Source organism: Triplophysa rosa, linkage group LG11 (assembly GCF_024868665.1).
Source record: "Triplophysa rosa linkage group LG11, Trosa_1v2, whole genome shotgun sequence".
Taxonomy (NCBI): Eukaryota; Metazoa; Chordata; class Actinopteri; order Cypriniformes; family Nemacheilidae; genus Triplophysa; species Triplophysa rosa.
In genome coordinates, this window is record NC_079900.1 from 6,861,929 (window position 1) to 6,876,412 (window position 14,484).

Below are 14,484 nucleotides of genomic sequence, written 5' to 3' on the forward strand. Positions count from 1 at the left end.
CTGGGGAAAATGAGATTGACGTGGGCGTTTTTTTCCCAGAAAAGTTGAACTTTTTCAACCTCAAAAGACGCTCTGAGCTGCAGAAAAAGACGCCGGAGCTGGCGTTTAAAAAAGCGCTCAGGACGTTTTTGAAAACACGGTTTACTCCATAGGATTATAATATAAAACAGACGCTAGTAGCTTCGAAAAAAAGAAGTCAAGTGTAAACACAGGCTAAGTTTAATATTGATCATTTTGTCCGTATATTAATTTACAAAACGGATCTGCAACTTACTAATGCTTGCTTTCGGAAAATAAATACGAACAAGTTTAAACAGTTCTCAATGTCAATTTCACGAGTTGGCAAATTTCGTAGTTTTTTATAGCTAACTGAAGCACACTGTAGGGCCTTTGAAAGACACTGAAATGAATGAAAACGGTTCTTAATGTCAGCTTGCAGGAGAGCATGGCAGATCTTGTATAAAGTTTTGCCAAAAAAAAACGGGAAATACAATCATACATAAAATTCAGTGGATGTTAATAATTGAAAATGATTCATTTAGAAGAATATGTCAAAAAAAAGTGTCAAGTAATGGGAGGCCTGTGCCCCTGTAGAGCTTTGAAAATATGACAATGCTTTAAAGCACATTTGAAGTTATGGAATTATGCTTTGAAGCACATTTAGAAAAGTTATTCTCAATTTTATTGGTAAACATGATTCTAATATTTGAAACTTACATAAGGTAAGGGCACAGTCCTATACAAAAATATCTTATTCTAATAATCATATGTAGCTTTGCACACTGCTGGCATCTAGAATGATTTTGATCAGCATTTTATTGTTCATATCAGAGGGCTCTTTCAATTTCTCTTACATTTTACTTTTTGTAATACTACTACTACTACATTTTATTTATAGGCGCCTAACTGACACTCAAGGACACCGTACAGCAAACAGTGCAGGCCAATGCAGGTGTTGTAATGTGGGAGTAATGTGCTCGGTTATAGGAGTCTGACAGATAATTCGTAATTATAATATTGTTTATATCGTTATCAGAATTATATCGTATTAACCAAAATGCATGAATGTATTTCAATATCAATTTTGGCCATATCGTCCAGCCTTACGTTCTGGTAGATTACGTACAGTCTGTCTTGGAGAAATCTGGACAGATCTGACTGAAGTTTGTTGAAATGAGTGATAGGAAATTCCCAGGTACAGACGTTTAATGCACAGTTAATTTAAAACAACTTATGCTGGGTTCACACCAAACGCGAATTAAGCGATTTGCGCGAGTAAATTACATACAAAGTCAATGCAAAAACGTGAATAGGCGCGAACTCGCAGCCAGCGATGCAAATGTCTTCCGCACAAGTTGGAAAATTTCAACTAAAGTGAGAAATGTATACAACTTGATGGTGTGTAAATGAAGACAGAATTTTGGGGTGAACTATCCTTTAACTAAAGTCTGTAATGGAAAGATAAGAATACATTTTATCTATTTAGAAAATGTAAGAAAAGAATAAGTTTAAGAAAGAAATTGTGGAAACTAAACACTTTAAGCAGTTGTAGCACAAAATAAAAAATAGTATTGAGATTCCCAGAAATCAGATATACGGCCATATTTGAGCAAGCATTTTACATATATGTCCATAGGGGTGGGAGAAAAAAAACGATTCACATATGAATGCTGATTCAATCTGCTAGCGATTCGAATCGATTCACAAATTTCAAAAATAACGTTTTTTAAACGTTACTTAATATAACATGACGTCTCTGGAACAAATAAGGCGGAACAGTCAACTGCAATGTATTGTGCCATATAACAATCAATGTTATTTATTTCCTACACTCTTGGATGACCATTTTAGACGGCTCACATTTTCTTTTATGACTCAGACATCTTACTGTGATTCTTCTTATGAGACTCTGGCCTTCAGAGCTGAGCTCACAGAAGCTGTAACCTGCTTTTATCTGCGCTGCTAAACCAACATCTATGGCTATTACTCATAGTTACGGTTATGGGTTTGTTCAAATTACATTCTTTCAGGATTAAATCCAGAATTAAATTTCAGCGCATAACTCATCTCACATCGCCTGTGCTACAGACATAACACATAAATATAACACCAAATAATGAAACTTGCTAAGGTGATCTACTATTACTTTTCTGAGTTATCAGACTTATGAAGTTGTGCCTGGTAGATCAGAAAATATCTGAGACATAAACTTGCATTGGAGAAGGAACCAGACACATGTCTACAGAACAATATAGCATAAAAACCCGAGGAAAGGCTCTGTGGATGGTTGCCAGGGCATTGCTATGCCATTATGGTACCAACTGCGTACAGTGTCACAAAACTCAGTCTAGCAAGATGCCAGTGCAAACCTGCTTCAAAAGGAATATAGTTAGTGTTTATGATATGACTCCAGAGAAACACTCTCTATTCTTTCCTTGGATATTCTGTAACACGCTCTTCAAACAGTTCAGGAAAAAGGCGAACGGTTTTGTTTCTACACTATTCCCCTCAGAATTGTACAACGCTTGACTGGACACACTTGCTTGAATTGGTTGACGTTCGCTCAACATTGAAAGGGAGCCTATTAGCGAACACTGGTTCAGGCATCCACAGAGGACACACACACAGATGTACTGCAGAAGCGAGTGTGCGTGCATCTAGAAATGTGATCTGTGGGTGTAGTCTGCCACTGTTGAATAATTTAGTCTTTTTGCTGGTCACATAGAGACTTCTGCAGGAGAGATATTGGAACAGTGAGATGGTGTTCACTTTCATTTCACGAGACTTGAGGCCGTTTTTTTTATCTAAACTGAGCCGTCACAAGTCAAGCTCAGCTGCCCGATGATGCACATCACGGTTAGTTCAATAACCAACAAATAACAGACGTGTAAATCCTCCCTACCGTGAAATATTTTTCAAAACTAATTTAGATGTCACATTAATACAGGTAACCATACCAAGTTGCCAGTTCAATCCCTACAGGGTTGCCAGTTAATTCCCTACAAGCTATAGCCTGCACAATTGTGCCATTTGACAAGGCACATTGAATCTATTCATAAATATTTATTAATTTAGCCAAATAATAACAATACATTTAGATGTCACATCAATTTAGGTAACCGTATGGGTTGCCAGTTCACCCCCCACAAGCTATTGCCTTTGGCAAGGCGCAATGATTATTTTATACTAATGAATTTATATGTAACATACAGTAGGTAACCATATGGGTTGCCAGTTCATTCCCCACAGGGTTGCCAGTTCACACCCTATCAGCTACTGTATAAGCCTGCACAATTGTGCCCTTTGGCTATTCTGTTTATAAATATTGATTTATTTAGCCAAATAATACCAATAAACTAAGATGTCACATCATATTTAGGTAACCATAAGGGTTGCCAGTTCATTCCCCACAGGGTTGCCAGTTCACCCCCTACAAACTACTGTATAAGCCTGCAAAACTGTGCCCTTTGGCTATTCTGTTTATAAATATTGATTTATTTAGCCAAATAATACCAATAAACTAAGATGTCACATCATATTTAGGTAACAATAAGGGTTGCCAGTTCATTCCCCACAGGGTTGCCAGTTTACCCCCTACAAGCTACTGTACAAGCCTGCAAAACTGTGTCCTTTGGCTATTCTGTTTATTAATATTGATTTATTTTAGCCAAATAATACCAATAAATTTAGACGTCACATCAATTTAGGTAACCAAATGGCTTGCCAGTTAATTCCCCACAGGGTTTCCAGTTCACTTATTGTGCGATTTGCCAATGCGCAATGAATCCATTCATAAATATTGATTAATTAAACCAATAATAACACATGGAAGTGTGATATACACTGAACAAGCTTTATAAGATCACTATAATGTGACAAAGAGCTCTCAGGTTACCAAACAACGGCATATTTAAATAGATTATAGAAGTAAATTGAGGTCTCATAACATTGCTATATTACATTTCAAGGAGTACTTCAGGGCTCTTAAGAGTGAGTTTTATGAGGATGAACTAACTGTGAGCCTCAACTCTGTTTGATCTGACTAGCAACAGCCATGGAATGATAAATCCTGTATATACGCCGTGTCAGCACAACTTATCTTAACCCAGCCCTGTGAGACAGGGTGGAAAGAGAAGGAGAGAGAGAGAAAGCGAGTAGGCACTACATAATCCTACACACATAAACCAGCTTGCTTATCTCTGTGGGAACGGTGAATGGCGGCAAGGCAGAAATATTATATGACCATATCTTTGGGCCCAAACGGCTAACATTGCCTTTAATAGCTCTGGTCCAGCACAGAATATGTAGTCTCCATCATCTAATTGTAATTCAGCCCTCAAAACAAGTTTTAGTGACTCATAACAGAAGAGCTAAAGTGTTTGGCGCTCTCGCAATCCTGCCAGTCTCAGCCCACGGTCCCACGCTTGGAAAAATCCAACAGCCCACCAAGCTGTTGTTCCCTATGCACCCCTAAGGACACAGAAGACAGAAGAGCCCTTCAACCAAGAACAAAATGGGTCTGTGCATCTCTTACCCAGCCCGGTCGAAAAAAAGGCTTGAACCAGTCTTAGATTGCTTGTTTTTCAGTTTTAAAGTGGTTTGGTCACCCTTTATATCAAGCTGACCAGCTAATGCGGCACGGCAAAGCCAAGACCACCTAAACCAGTTAAAAGGATAGTTCACCCGAAAATGAAACTTCTTTCATCACTTACTCGCCCTCATGTCATTCCAAACCTGTATTTTCCTTATAGAAGACAAAAGGAGATATTTTGTTGAACATTGGCAACCAAACAACACCGGCCCCCGCTGACATCCATTGTACGAACACAAAACCACTGAGACATTTCTCAAAATATCTTCATACGTGTTCTACAGAAGAAAGAGTCACATATACGTTTTGAATGACATGATAATGAAAAAAAAAGAAACCGAATTTAAATTTTTTGGTGACTGACCCTTTAAAGGTTTGTAAAAACCGCCGCTAGAGGGCGCACGATCAAAACAACAACAAATAGTGTAGCTTGATGACGCTGTGAAGGAGCGTGGAATGATGGGATCTGTTGTCTTCAACTCCACCGTGACGGCCATCAATCAGACGGGAACGAGAAATCATGTTAGCGGATGAGGTAAAGTAATAAAGTTTTATAAATGTTGTTGCGTATAATTGTTGTCCATGAGTGACTGCTTGAAACAAGCTAGTGGCTTGCTAGACGCAAGACCCTACTTCCGCATTTGTCCACGACACTGTTGTCATGCGGTTTCTACGTCAGTAAAGGCGGTAACAAATGGTAACGCCGATATGACGCCATTGACAGGCGAATGCACAGCCCCGTGTCACTGTTTAGAATGCCGATTTTCTCACGATCTACAAGTAGTTGGAAACATTTGAGATATTGTAAGTACTCAGCTGAACATAATATATAACACTGGCCTAGTGGTTTTTGGATATTTTTCTGCAAAATTGTTACGAACTGTACCTTTAAGCCCAATAAACCAAACCTTAAAGCGATAGTTCACCCAAAGATTGAACATTCTGTCATCATTTACTCACCCCCATGTCATTTCAAACAAGTTTGACTTTCTTCCGCAGAACACATAAGAAGATATTTTGAGGAATGTTGTTAACTGGGACCCATTCACTTGCGATGGTTTTGTGTCCATACAATAGAAGTGAATGGGTGCCGGCGCTGTTCGGTTACCAACTTTCTTCAAAATATCTTCTTTAGTGTTCAGCGGAAGAAAGTCATCCAGCTGTGAAATGACAAGAGGGTGAGTAAATGATGACAGAACTACCCCTTTCAACTGGTTTATGACTTCTTTTAGCATTAGAAACACTTACACATAAATACAGATTACACATCCCGGCACGCGCACACACACACACAGCATTTCTAACACTCCACTGACATCACCGAGTGGGCGAGGAATACTGATAAACAGAGATCATGTAGGTAACTCTGTATGTGTGTGTTTGCCCACATTAGCGTTGGTGTTAATATTTCCCTCTGAGTGACTGAGCATGTTAGCGTATGTTATCTTGTGTGCGTCTATTTCAGATATTTGGCTTTGATACCCCGCCGGATTCTCATTTCAGCTGCTGTAAGGCTCGTGAGCGGCTTCATTAAGCCCAGTCTGTGATCACTTAACAATAAAGACAACCACATATGAAATGACAAGAGCGTAAAACCGCCACAGAGAGTCCGTACTCACGTACCATCAAGGGAGCCACACGGGTGAGAAAGTCAAACACCTTGGCGAGACCCAAGTCATTGTGTTTGTGCCGTCACTAGCGCCAAGTAGAACTGAAGGTCCCAAGACAGCAAAACCCAACAGGCTCTTGTCAAAAACTGGTAGAAATCGACCTGCTCCAGTCTGTCCCAAACAAAGAAAATTCCTTTAGCCTGTTGCTAAAGCTCGCCTGTCAGGGGCAAACTCCCAGAATGAATCAGCCCCGCCCAGAATATTGAGGATTTGATAGTTCACCTGTGTCTGATGACAGAATCTGTGTCCCAAAACAACCAAATGCGACCTCATGGTTCAGCCGAAGAGCATAGAAGAGCCCCGGTTAGTTTAAAAAAAGAAAAGGATTAAAGAAAAAAGAAAGGACAGGAAAATATGCTTAGACGAGTGATGCTGAGTTATCTGCAGTCTTGAGGGCGACTGCCAGGTACCAGCGCATGCGCCAAGAACATACAACCTCCCCACACACACACAAATGTTCAGTCATCAGCAGGGCGGACAGGCGCACCCTCCTCCTCCTCTTTTCTCCCACTCGATAGCAGCTATTCATCTGCATCTCTCTCAAACTTTTTCTCTCTGTTCAGATTCTCTTAACCTCTCGTGTTCAATATTGAAAGGATCTCTACTTTCAATTCCTTTAAGAGAACGCAATTACAACGGATTTCTGAAGAACAGATAAAAAATGAGCAGCTATCCAACATTACAACAAATGACACTGTGTATATACAGTATATATATATATTTAAAGGGATAGTTCACACAAAAAATAAAATTATGTCATCATTTACTCACGCCAAAGCTGTTTAAATTATTTTTTGAACATTTCATTTATCTAAACCAACTTATATTGCATTAAATGTATATGTTTTAGTTTGTGTGTTCTCTTGGAATCGAACCCTCAGCTGCTAGAGAAATGCTTTACCAATTGAGCAACAGGAATATCGGGTTATATTTTCTCATAGAACACAAACACTTTTGTGTTTTGACTCCTTGTTTTTCGTACAATAGTAGTTTAAGAGAGATGCATTCTGGGATGAATGAATGAATTGAGAGTAAATGATTACAATAAATATCGGTCTCTTCACCAAACAAAGCTTTGTTTGTGCTTTAGTGCTTTGGACCACTGCATAGTCATATGGACTATTTTACTGGCTGTTAAAGTTCCACTGCATTTCATAATTTCATCACTTTTGATCATCTTTGAGCTTAAAAAAGCATATTGTCGCTGTCGGGCGGAATCCTCGTATCTCCAAAACCATTATTTTTCAGGAAGTTAAAAAAACTGCATATTTTTTGAGTTATTAAACATTGTATCGTTAAAGTTGGTATTATACCTTATATTGCTATCACATACTGTTGTGTACCAACATTAACACAACATTTCCCCCAAAACCATGTTTAATCGGAGATACAAGGTTTATAACTTGAGCAGGGAGATACGAGATTACGCTGTCGTTGATAAGAATGGTACGGACACAGACGTCGCTGCTGCCAGCAGTGTTCATCAAAGTCTGCGGTCGCGTTGAGCCTTTTGACAAGAGACGAGGCTTTAAGAGCTAATGAAAGCTAATGATTGTGGTTACATACATCTTCCTAAACTCTATTTTAAACATTAGAGCTATGAGTGATGCGATACCAAAATAAAACGTTACATCGATACCGCACTCGGCAGTTCCAGATGCTGCTAAAAATGAAAGTGAAACAGATCTGAAACTGATTGGTTCTGCGCTGAGCCTATTCACCATCTTTAAAAGTATAGTTCACCCAAAAATGGAAATTCTGTCATCATTTATTCACCTCATCATTGTTCCAAACCTGTATAAATTTCTTTGTTCCACTAAACACGAAGGAAGATATTTGGAAGAATGCAAATAACCAAACAGATCTCATCCCCCATTTACTCCCATAGTATTTATTTTTCCTACTATGGCAGTAAATGGGGGTTGAGAACTGTTTGGTTACTGACATTCTTCCAAATATCTTCCTTTGTGTTCATCGGATCAAAGAAATGTATACAGGTATGGAACAACCTGAGGGTGAGTAAATGATGACAGAATTTTCTTTTTTTGGTGAACTTTCCCTTTATATATCCATGTCTCCAACTGCTGATCCACGCGGTCAAATGAGTTGACGTGATTGGTTACAGGGTTATGACATCAAAAACTGTCTTTCGTAAACTTCAGTTTAATAGAGAAAATACTCAGCAATGGTTTAAAATTACACATTTGCACATGGTTCGTTGTAAAGCAAATTAAAAACATCACATTAACATATGCACAACATAAAAAATAGTATTCACCACAGGGGGACTTGGAAGATGAGGCTAAGGAAATAAAGAAAGAACTTTCATTTTAGGTGAACTATCCCTTTAAGTAAAAAAGAGATAAAATTACGCTCATATATTACATATACACGTAAACATACACAAAATGTAAATATGAGCCGAGAGGCAGTATCATATTTTTGCGGCTGTCAAGAAATAACCAACATGAAGACACTTCTTCATGCGCTATGAAAAGCCCATTGTGCGTGTGAACTTGAGAGGTGGATTATAAAACACATTTGCCAGCATTCAAAGGGCCAGAAAACAGATTGAAGAGAAACTGCTGAAACCGCCTAATGTCTAAACAGACAGAAGTGTTGCAGTCACTGCACCACTGATAAGGACAATGTGCTCAACTTCTGGGTCCAAGTGTAAGAACACCTTTTGCAAAGATGTCAATATATACACAACAAATATACAGTCATGGCCAAAATTGTTGGCACCCCTGAAATTTTTCCAGAAAATCAAGTATTTCTCACAGAAAAGTATTGCATTAACACATGTTTTGCTATACACATATTTATTCCCTTTGTGTGTATTGGAACAAAACAAAAAAAAGGAGGAAAAAAGCAAATTTTACATAATGTCACACAAAACTCAAAAAATGGGCTGGACAAAATTATTGGCACCCTTAACTTAATATTTGGTTGCACACCCTTTGGAAAAAATAATTGAAATCAATCGCTTCCTATAACCATCAATAAACTTCTTACACCTCTCACCCGGAATTTTGGACCACTCTTCCTTTGCAAACTGCTCCAGGTCTCTCATATTGGAAGGGCGCCTTTTCCCAACAGCAATTTTAAGATCTCTCGACAGGTGTTCAATGGGATTTAGATCTGGACTCATTGCTGGCCACTTCAGAACTCTCCAGCGCTTTGTTGCCATCCATTTCTGGGTGCTTTTTGAAGTATGTTTGGGGTCATTGTCCTGCTGGAAGACCAACGATCTCGGACGCAAACCCAGCTTTCTGACACTGGGCCCTACATTGCGACCCAAAATCCTTTGGTAATCCTCAGATTTCATGATGCCTTGCACACAGTCAAGGCACCCAGTGCCAGAGGCAGCAAAACAACCCCAAAACATCTTTGAACCTCCACCATATTTGACTGTAGGTACTGTGTTCTTTTCTTTGTAGGCCTCATTCCGTTTTCGGTAAACAGTAGAATGATGTGCTTTACCAAAAAGCTCCATCTTGGTCTCATCTGTCCACAAGACGTTTTCCCAGAAGGATTTTGGCTTACTCAAGTACATTTTGGCAAACTGTAATCTTGCTTTTTTATGTCTCTGTGTCAGCAGTGGGGTCCCCCTGGGTCTCCTGCCATAGCGTTTCATTTCATTTAAATGTCGACGGATAGTTCGTGCTGACACTGATGCACCCTGAGCCTGCAGGACAGCTTGAATTTCTTTGGAACTTGTTTGGGGCTGCTTATCCACCATCCGGACTATCCTGCGTTGCAACCTTTCATCAATTTTTCTCTTCCGTCCACGTCCAGGGAGATTAGCTACAGTGCCATGGGTTGCAAACTTCTTGATAACGTTGCGCACTGTGGACAAAGGAACATCTAGATCTCTGGAGATGGACTTGTAACCTTGAGATTGTTGATATTTTTCCACAATTTTGGTTCTCAAGTCCTCAGACAGTTCTCTTCTCCTCTTTCTGTTGTCCATGCTTAGTCTTTGCATTGTGTGTCTGTGTGTGCCACACTAAGTCAACTTCTCTCCTTTTTATCTGCTTTCAGGTGTGATTTTTATATTGCCCACACCTGTTACTTGCCCCAGGTGAGTTTAAAGGAGCATCACATGCTTGAAACAATCTTATTTATCCACAATTTTGAAAGGGTGCCAATAATTTTGTCCAGCCCATTTTTGGAGTTTTGTGTGACATTATGTCAAATTTGCTTTTTTCCTCCTTTTTTTTGTTTTGTTCCAATACACACAAAGGGAATAAACATGTGTATAGCAAAACATGTGTTAATGCAATACTTTTCTGTGAGAAATACTTGATTTTCTGGAAAAATTTCAGGGGTGCCAACAATTTTGGCCATGACTGTATGCAAATGTAATCAAATTTAAAAACAGTAACAATGTTGTGTACAAAACAAAGCACACCTGCTGTTCATTAATATCATTCAAAGCAATTTGTAAATAATCACATCAACACTCAGTCATGAATAGTTTAAAGTTCCAGTGTATGAAATGTAGAGGCATCTAGTGGTGAGGTTGCGTATTGCAACCAACGGCTCAACTCCACCCCTCCCCTTCGAAGCACTACGGTGACTGACACAGAACTAAGATGCCGTCACATTATCGTTTCTTTGCCGAAGGAGATAACATTTACGAAACTCGCTCTGTAGAGCAGTTTGTCCGTTTAGGGCTACTGTAGAAACAACACGTATGTAGATAGAAATAGCTCATTCTAAGGTAATAAAAACATAACGCTTCTTTAAATAAGGTCTTTATACACCTCTGAAGACATAGTTATATACATTTCATTTCTGTCAACAGATCCTCCCAAAAATGACACACAGTACCTTTAAACAACAAAGATAAATATATTCAACCATATTAAACATATTCACAAGGGAAAGTTGAATCGCTCATATAACTACTGCAACAAATGCCAAAACATTTCAACATACAGTTTCTAGACCAAACAAAGAGTCATTGAGATCTACATACTGAAAAGATTATATAATGAAAGTTGATTACAGCTACAAAAAATACAACAGCTGCACATTTTGCTTATCTTCTCTGCCTAAACTACATGCATGCGGCTGGAACATCTGCACCTAATATAGTTCGGATAAGAATGACCCTCAGCTCTCCTGCAGAGTTCTGTTCCAAACATTAGTAACCAAAAGACCTCAATGAGCTTGTTCAGCATCGGCATTAAATACCACTGGCATACACAGTGATCTGCGTATGCCATCTGTATTATAAGTTCTACTTCGTATGACAGCACCGTATACGTTAAGCCAAACCTGGCAACACAAGGCTGTTACTGATGGTCCATTCTGGACTATTACGGTCGGGCATTATGCTTCATGCACTGCATCTGCCAGAACGTAACAATAAATTGGATTATTAAAAGACCATTAGGAGCCGATTAAGTGCCACAGTCTGTCACTACAGGAGGCCGAAAACACAGCATTCCACTGGAAGTGCACTGAAGATGGTCTTATAACACATTTATCTGCTGTTTTGTACAGATCAGGAAAATACGCCACGTTTTATCCTGGATAAAAAGAGACACGTGGAATTACGATCATGAAGTAGTTGGTCCAGATATACTTCAGCATTCTTCAGAGGACTGGCCTATTTTGTTTGAGATGTTGGCCTTGAATTGATGAAGTTTTACATTTTAGAACCGCCAGGAGTACTACAGTACTACAGGGAGGCACTATACACACAGGGGAGGACTTAAGTACGTACTGGTCCTACACTCCACCATATTAAAGTACCTCATCTGGCACACAACTCAACCTGGGTTGGGCGGAGAGCCAGACGCTGTCAACAAGCGAGAATGGTGACAGCAGTGGAGAGTTGCCGATGGGAGGAGATAAGGAGAAGCCATTTGAGCTCTGCTGAACAAATTAAATGGGTTAAAGGGATAGTTCACCCAAACTGAAAATCATTTACTCATCCTCATGTCTTTCTAAACCTGTATGACTTTCTTTCTTCTTCAGAACACAAAAGAAGATATTTGAAAGAATCTTGGTAACCAAACAACATTGGCCCCCACTGACTTCCATTGTTTGGACACAAAACCACGGAGACATTTCTCAAAATATCTTCTTTTGTGTGCCACAGAAGAAAAGGTCCCATACATGATTTGAAAAATTTGGGGGCTTCTTCTAGTTCCATCTAGATGCTTCAAGATGAATAAAGCCTCGTTTTTATTCCCACCACATCACATTTCCAACAGCAAAACAGTACAGGATCATCCAAGAACGATCCAAGCATCTATCATAAGAAAAAAAGACACACGAAGCGTGTGTACGTGACGTTTCATAAATAGCGAGAAAGCTGAGAAACCAATATTCAAAACCTAAAACCGGCATTCATCAGCACATATTACAATAAAACCTGTCACAGCTGGAGAGACAAGCTACAGGCAAAGCACCGCCTAAGGTTTCTGCAGAGCCTTACATCATATTCAAACCACAAAGGGCTCACGGGCCAGTGCTGCTATGAGCTTTTTGAGACGGTTAGTATTCCGCTCACAGCGTTTGAGGCGTCTGGAGGCTAACCATCAATCGCCCCGCGACATGTGCTTTTTCTCCAGCGCCGAGCTCTGGGTTATTCTGCAGCGCTCTGGAAGTTGCGGGGTGTGCAGATCTAATTTATGGCAAATATATTCAGCAGGGGGAGACGCATTTGCATCGAGCTGAATGCCAAATGGAAAAGTATGAAAAGAAAACATTACATAAAGACACCGGCAACTACGCAGGCGCTTCACATACCATGACACGATGTTACTGTACAACAAAATCTTGTGGAAATATTCCAATGTCAAGGTGAGATCAAAGACGTGTACAACAATACAGCTGTGATATAAAACAGACAAAGCCACAGGCATCACAATAAGAAGACTAGGATGCATTGTTTGGGAAACATCTTTGGTGAAAAAGCTTATTTGAGGCATGTGATGAAAGACCACAAAAATGGAAGTGTAATGAAGTTGAGAATCGGTCTGGATTAAGTCTGAAACCGTATGGCAACCCTGTCTCTTTCGACCAACCGCACACTGCCAAATTGAAACGAATCCGCCTTGAAAGACAAAAGACCCCAAAATTTAAATTCTGTCAATATTTATTCACCCTCATGTTGTTCGAAACCTGTACATGACTCTTTCTTCTGTGGAACACATAATGGAAGTCAATGTGGGCCAGTGTTGTTTGCTTACCAACATTCTTCAAATTATCTTCTCTCGTGTTCTGCTGAAGAAAGAAAGTCATGTTTGAAACGACATGAGTACAGTAAATGATGAAAGAATTTTCATTTTTTAGGTGAATTATCCCTTTAAAACCGGTTCAGTTATATAACTAAAATCTACAGTACCACACAACTGCCCACTGTACCATGTCATTTGAATCATTTCAAATGAGATCATTAGTTCACCGTGGCAATGAATCATAGCCTCTCAAGTTTCTAATGCCACATGATTCTGTCATTTCTTGAACAGGAAAGTTCAAACGACTTCACATTTATTTAAACCCGTCACAGTAATGGCACCCTAAAGTGCACTGTAACGAAACTAAATTGCCTCCTTTAAAGCTTGCAGGGAAGCCAGAGGCCCTGGAGAGAACGTGACTCAGTCGGCCAATAGAGAGGCACCAAGTGATAAACCACAGTCGTTCTGAGGGCTGTGAACGAGGGCTATCTGGGAAGCGCGAGCTGCACCTTTGATACAAATCTCACTCTGTCTGAGGTGAATAGCTGGTCTGTTAAGCGAGTCAAACTTGGCACAATTTGAAAAACTTGGACAGTCTCGGACAGAAACTGAGGTATTGAGAAGCGTGTGTGTGTGGTAAACAGGAGCCCGAGTTACCGCCTGAGTTACCGCAAGCACCCTTATAGTCGCACAGCCACACTCCAGTGAAAAGCAAACAGCAAACACAGCTAACCGGACACACACACAACCCTCATCCATCAAACACAGCCGTGACTGTACTGTTCAGCTCTAGCACAAAAACGCTGAAGGAATGTCCACAAAGATCTCCACTTCTCTCCCGCTACAGAAACCCACTGGCATACCTGAGCTTTTAAACGGAGGAGAAAAAAATAACAGAGTCAACAGGCAGAATAAGGAGGTCCTGTATGGTCCACAGATTCTCTTTAAACTCTCCACCACAGAAAAACAAGCCTACAGCCTTATTTCACTTCAACAGCTGCTTTTGACTATTAAGAACTCTTCA

At 39.8% G+C, this 14,484-nt stretch overlaps 1 protein-coding gene across 4 annotated transcripts in view; it reads right to left on the minus strand.

Annotated features, from left to right (window-relative positions):
• tanc2a (tetratricopeptide repeat, ankyrin repeat and coiled-coil containing 2a) overlaps positions 1–14,484 on the minus strand; it is a 143,894-nt gene that overhangs the window by 61,905 nt on the left and 67,505 nt on the right. The window contains exons 1-2 of one of the 4 annotated variants that reach the window (XM_057345088.1): positions 6,484–6,668; positions 6,215–6,372 (exon numbers count right to left, since the gene is read on the minus strand). The exons of 2 other annotated variants lie outside the window; for them this stretch is intronic. The gene's annotated coding sequence lies outside the window, so the exon portion shown is untranslated. Of the gene's footprint in view, positions 1–6,214; positions 6,373–6,483; positions 6,669–14,484 lie in introns of those variants that run through there. One more of the 4 variants, XM_057345089.1, reaches the window with a different exon arrangement.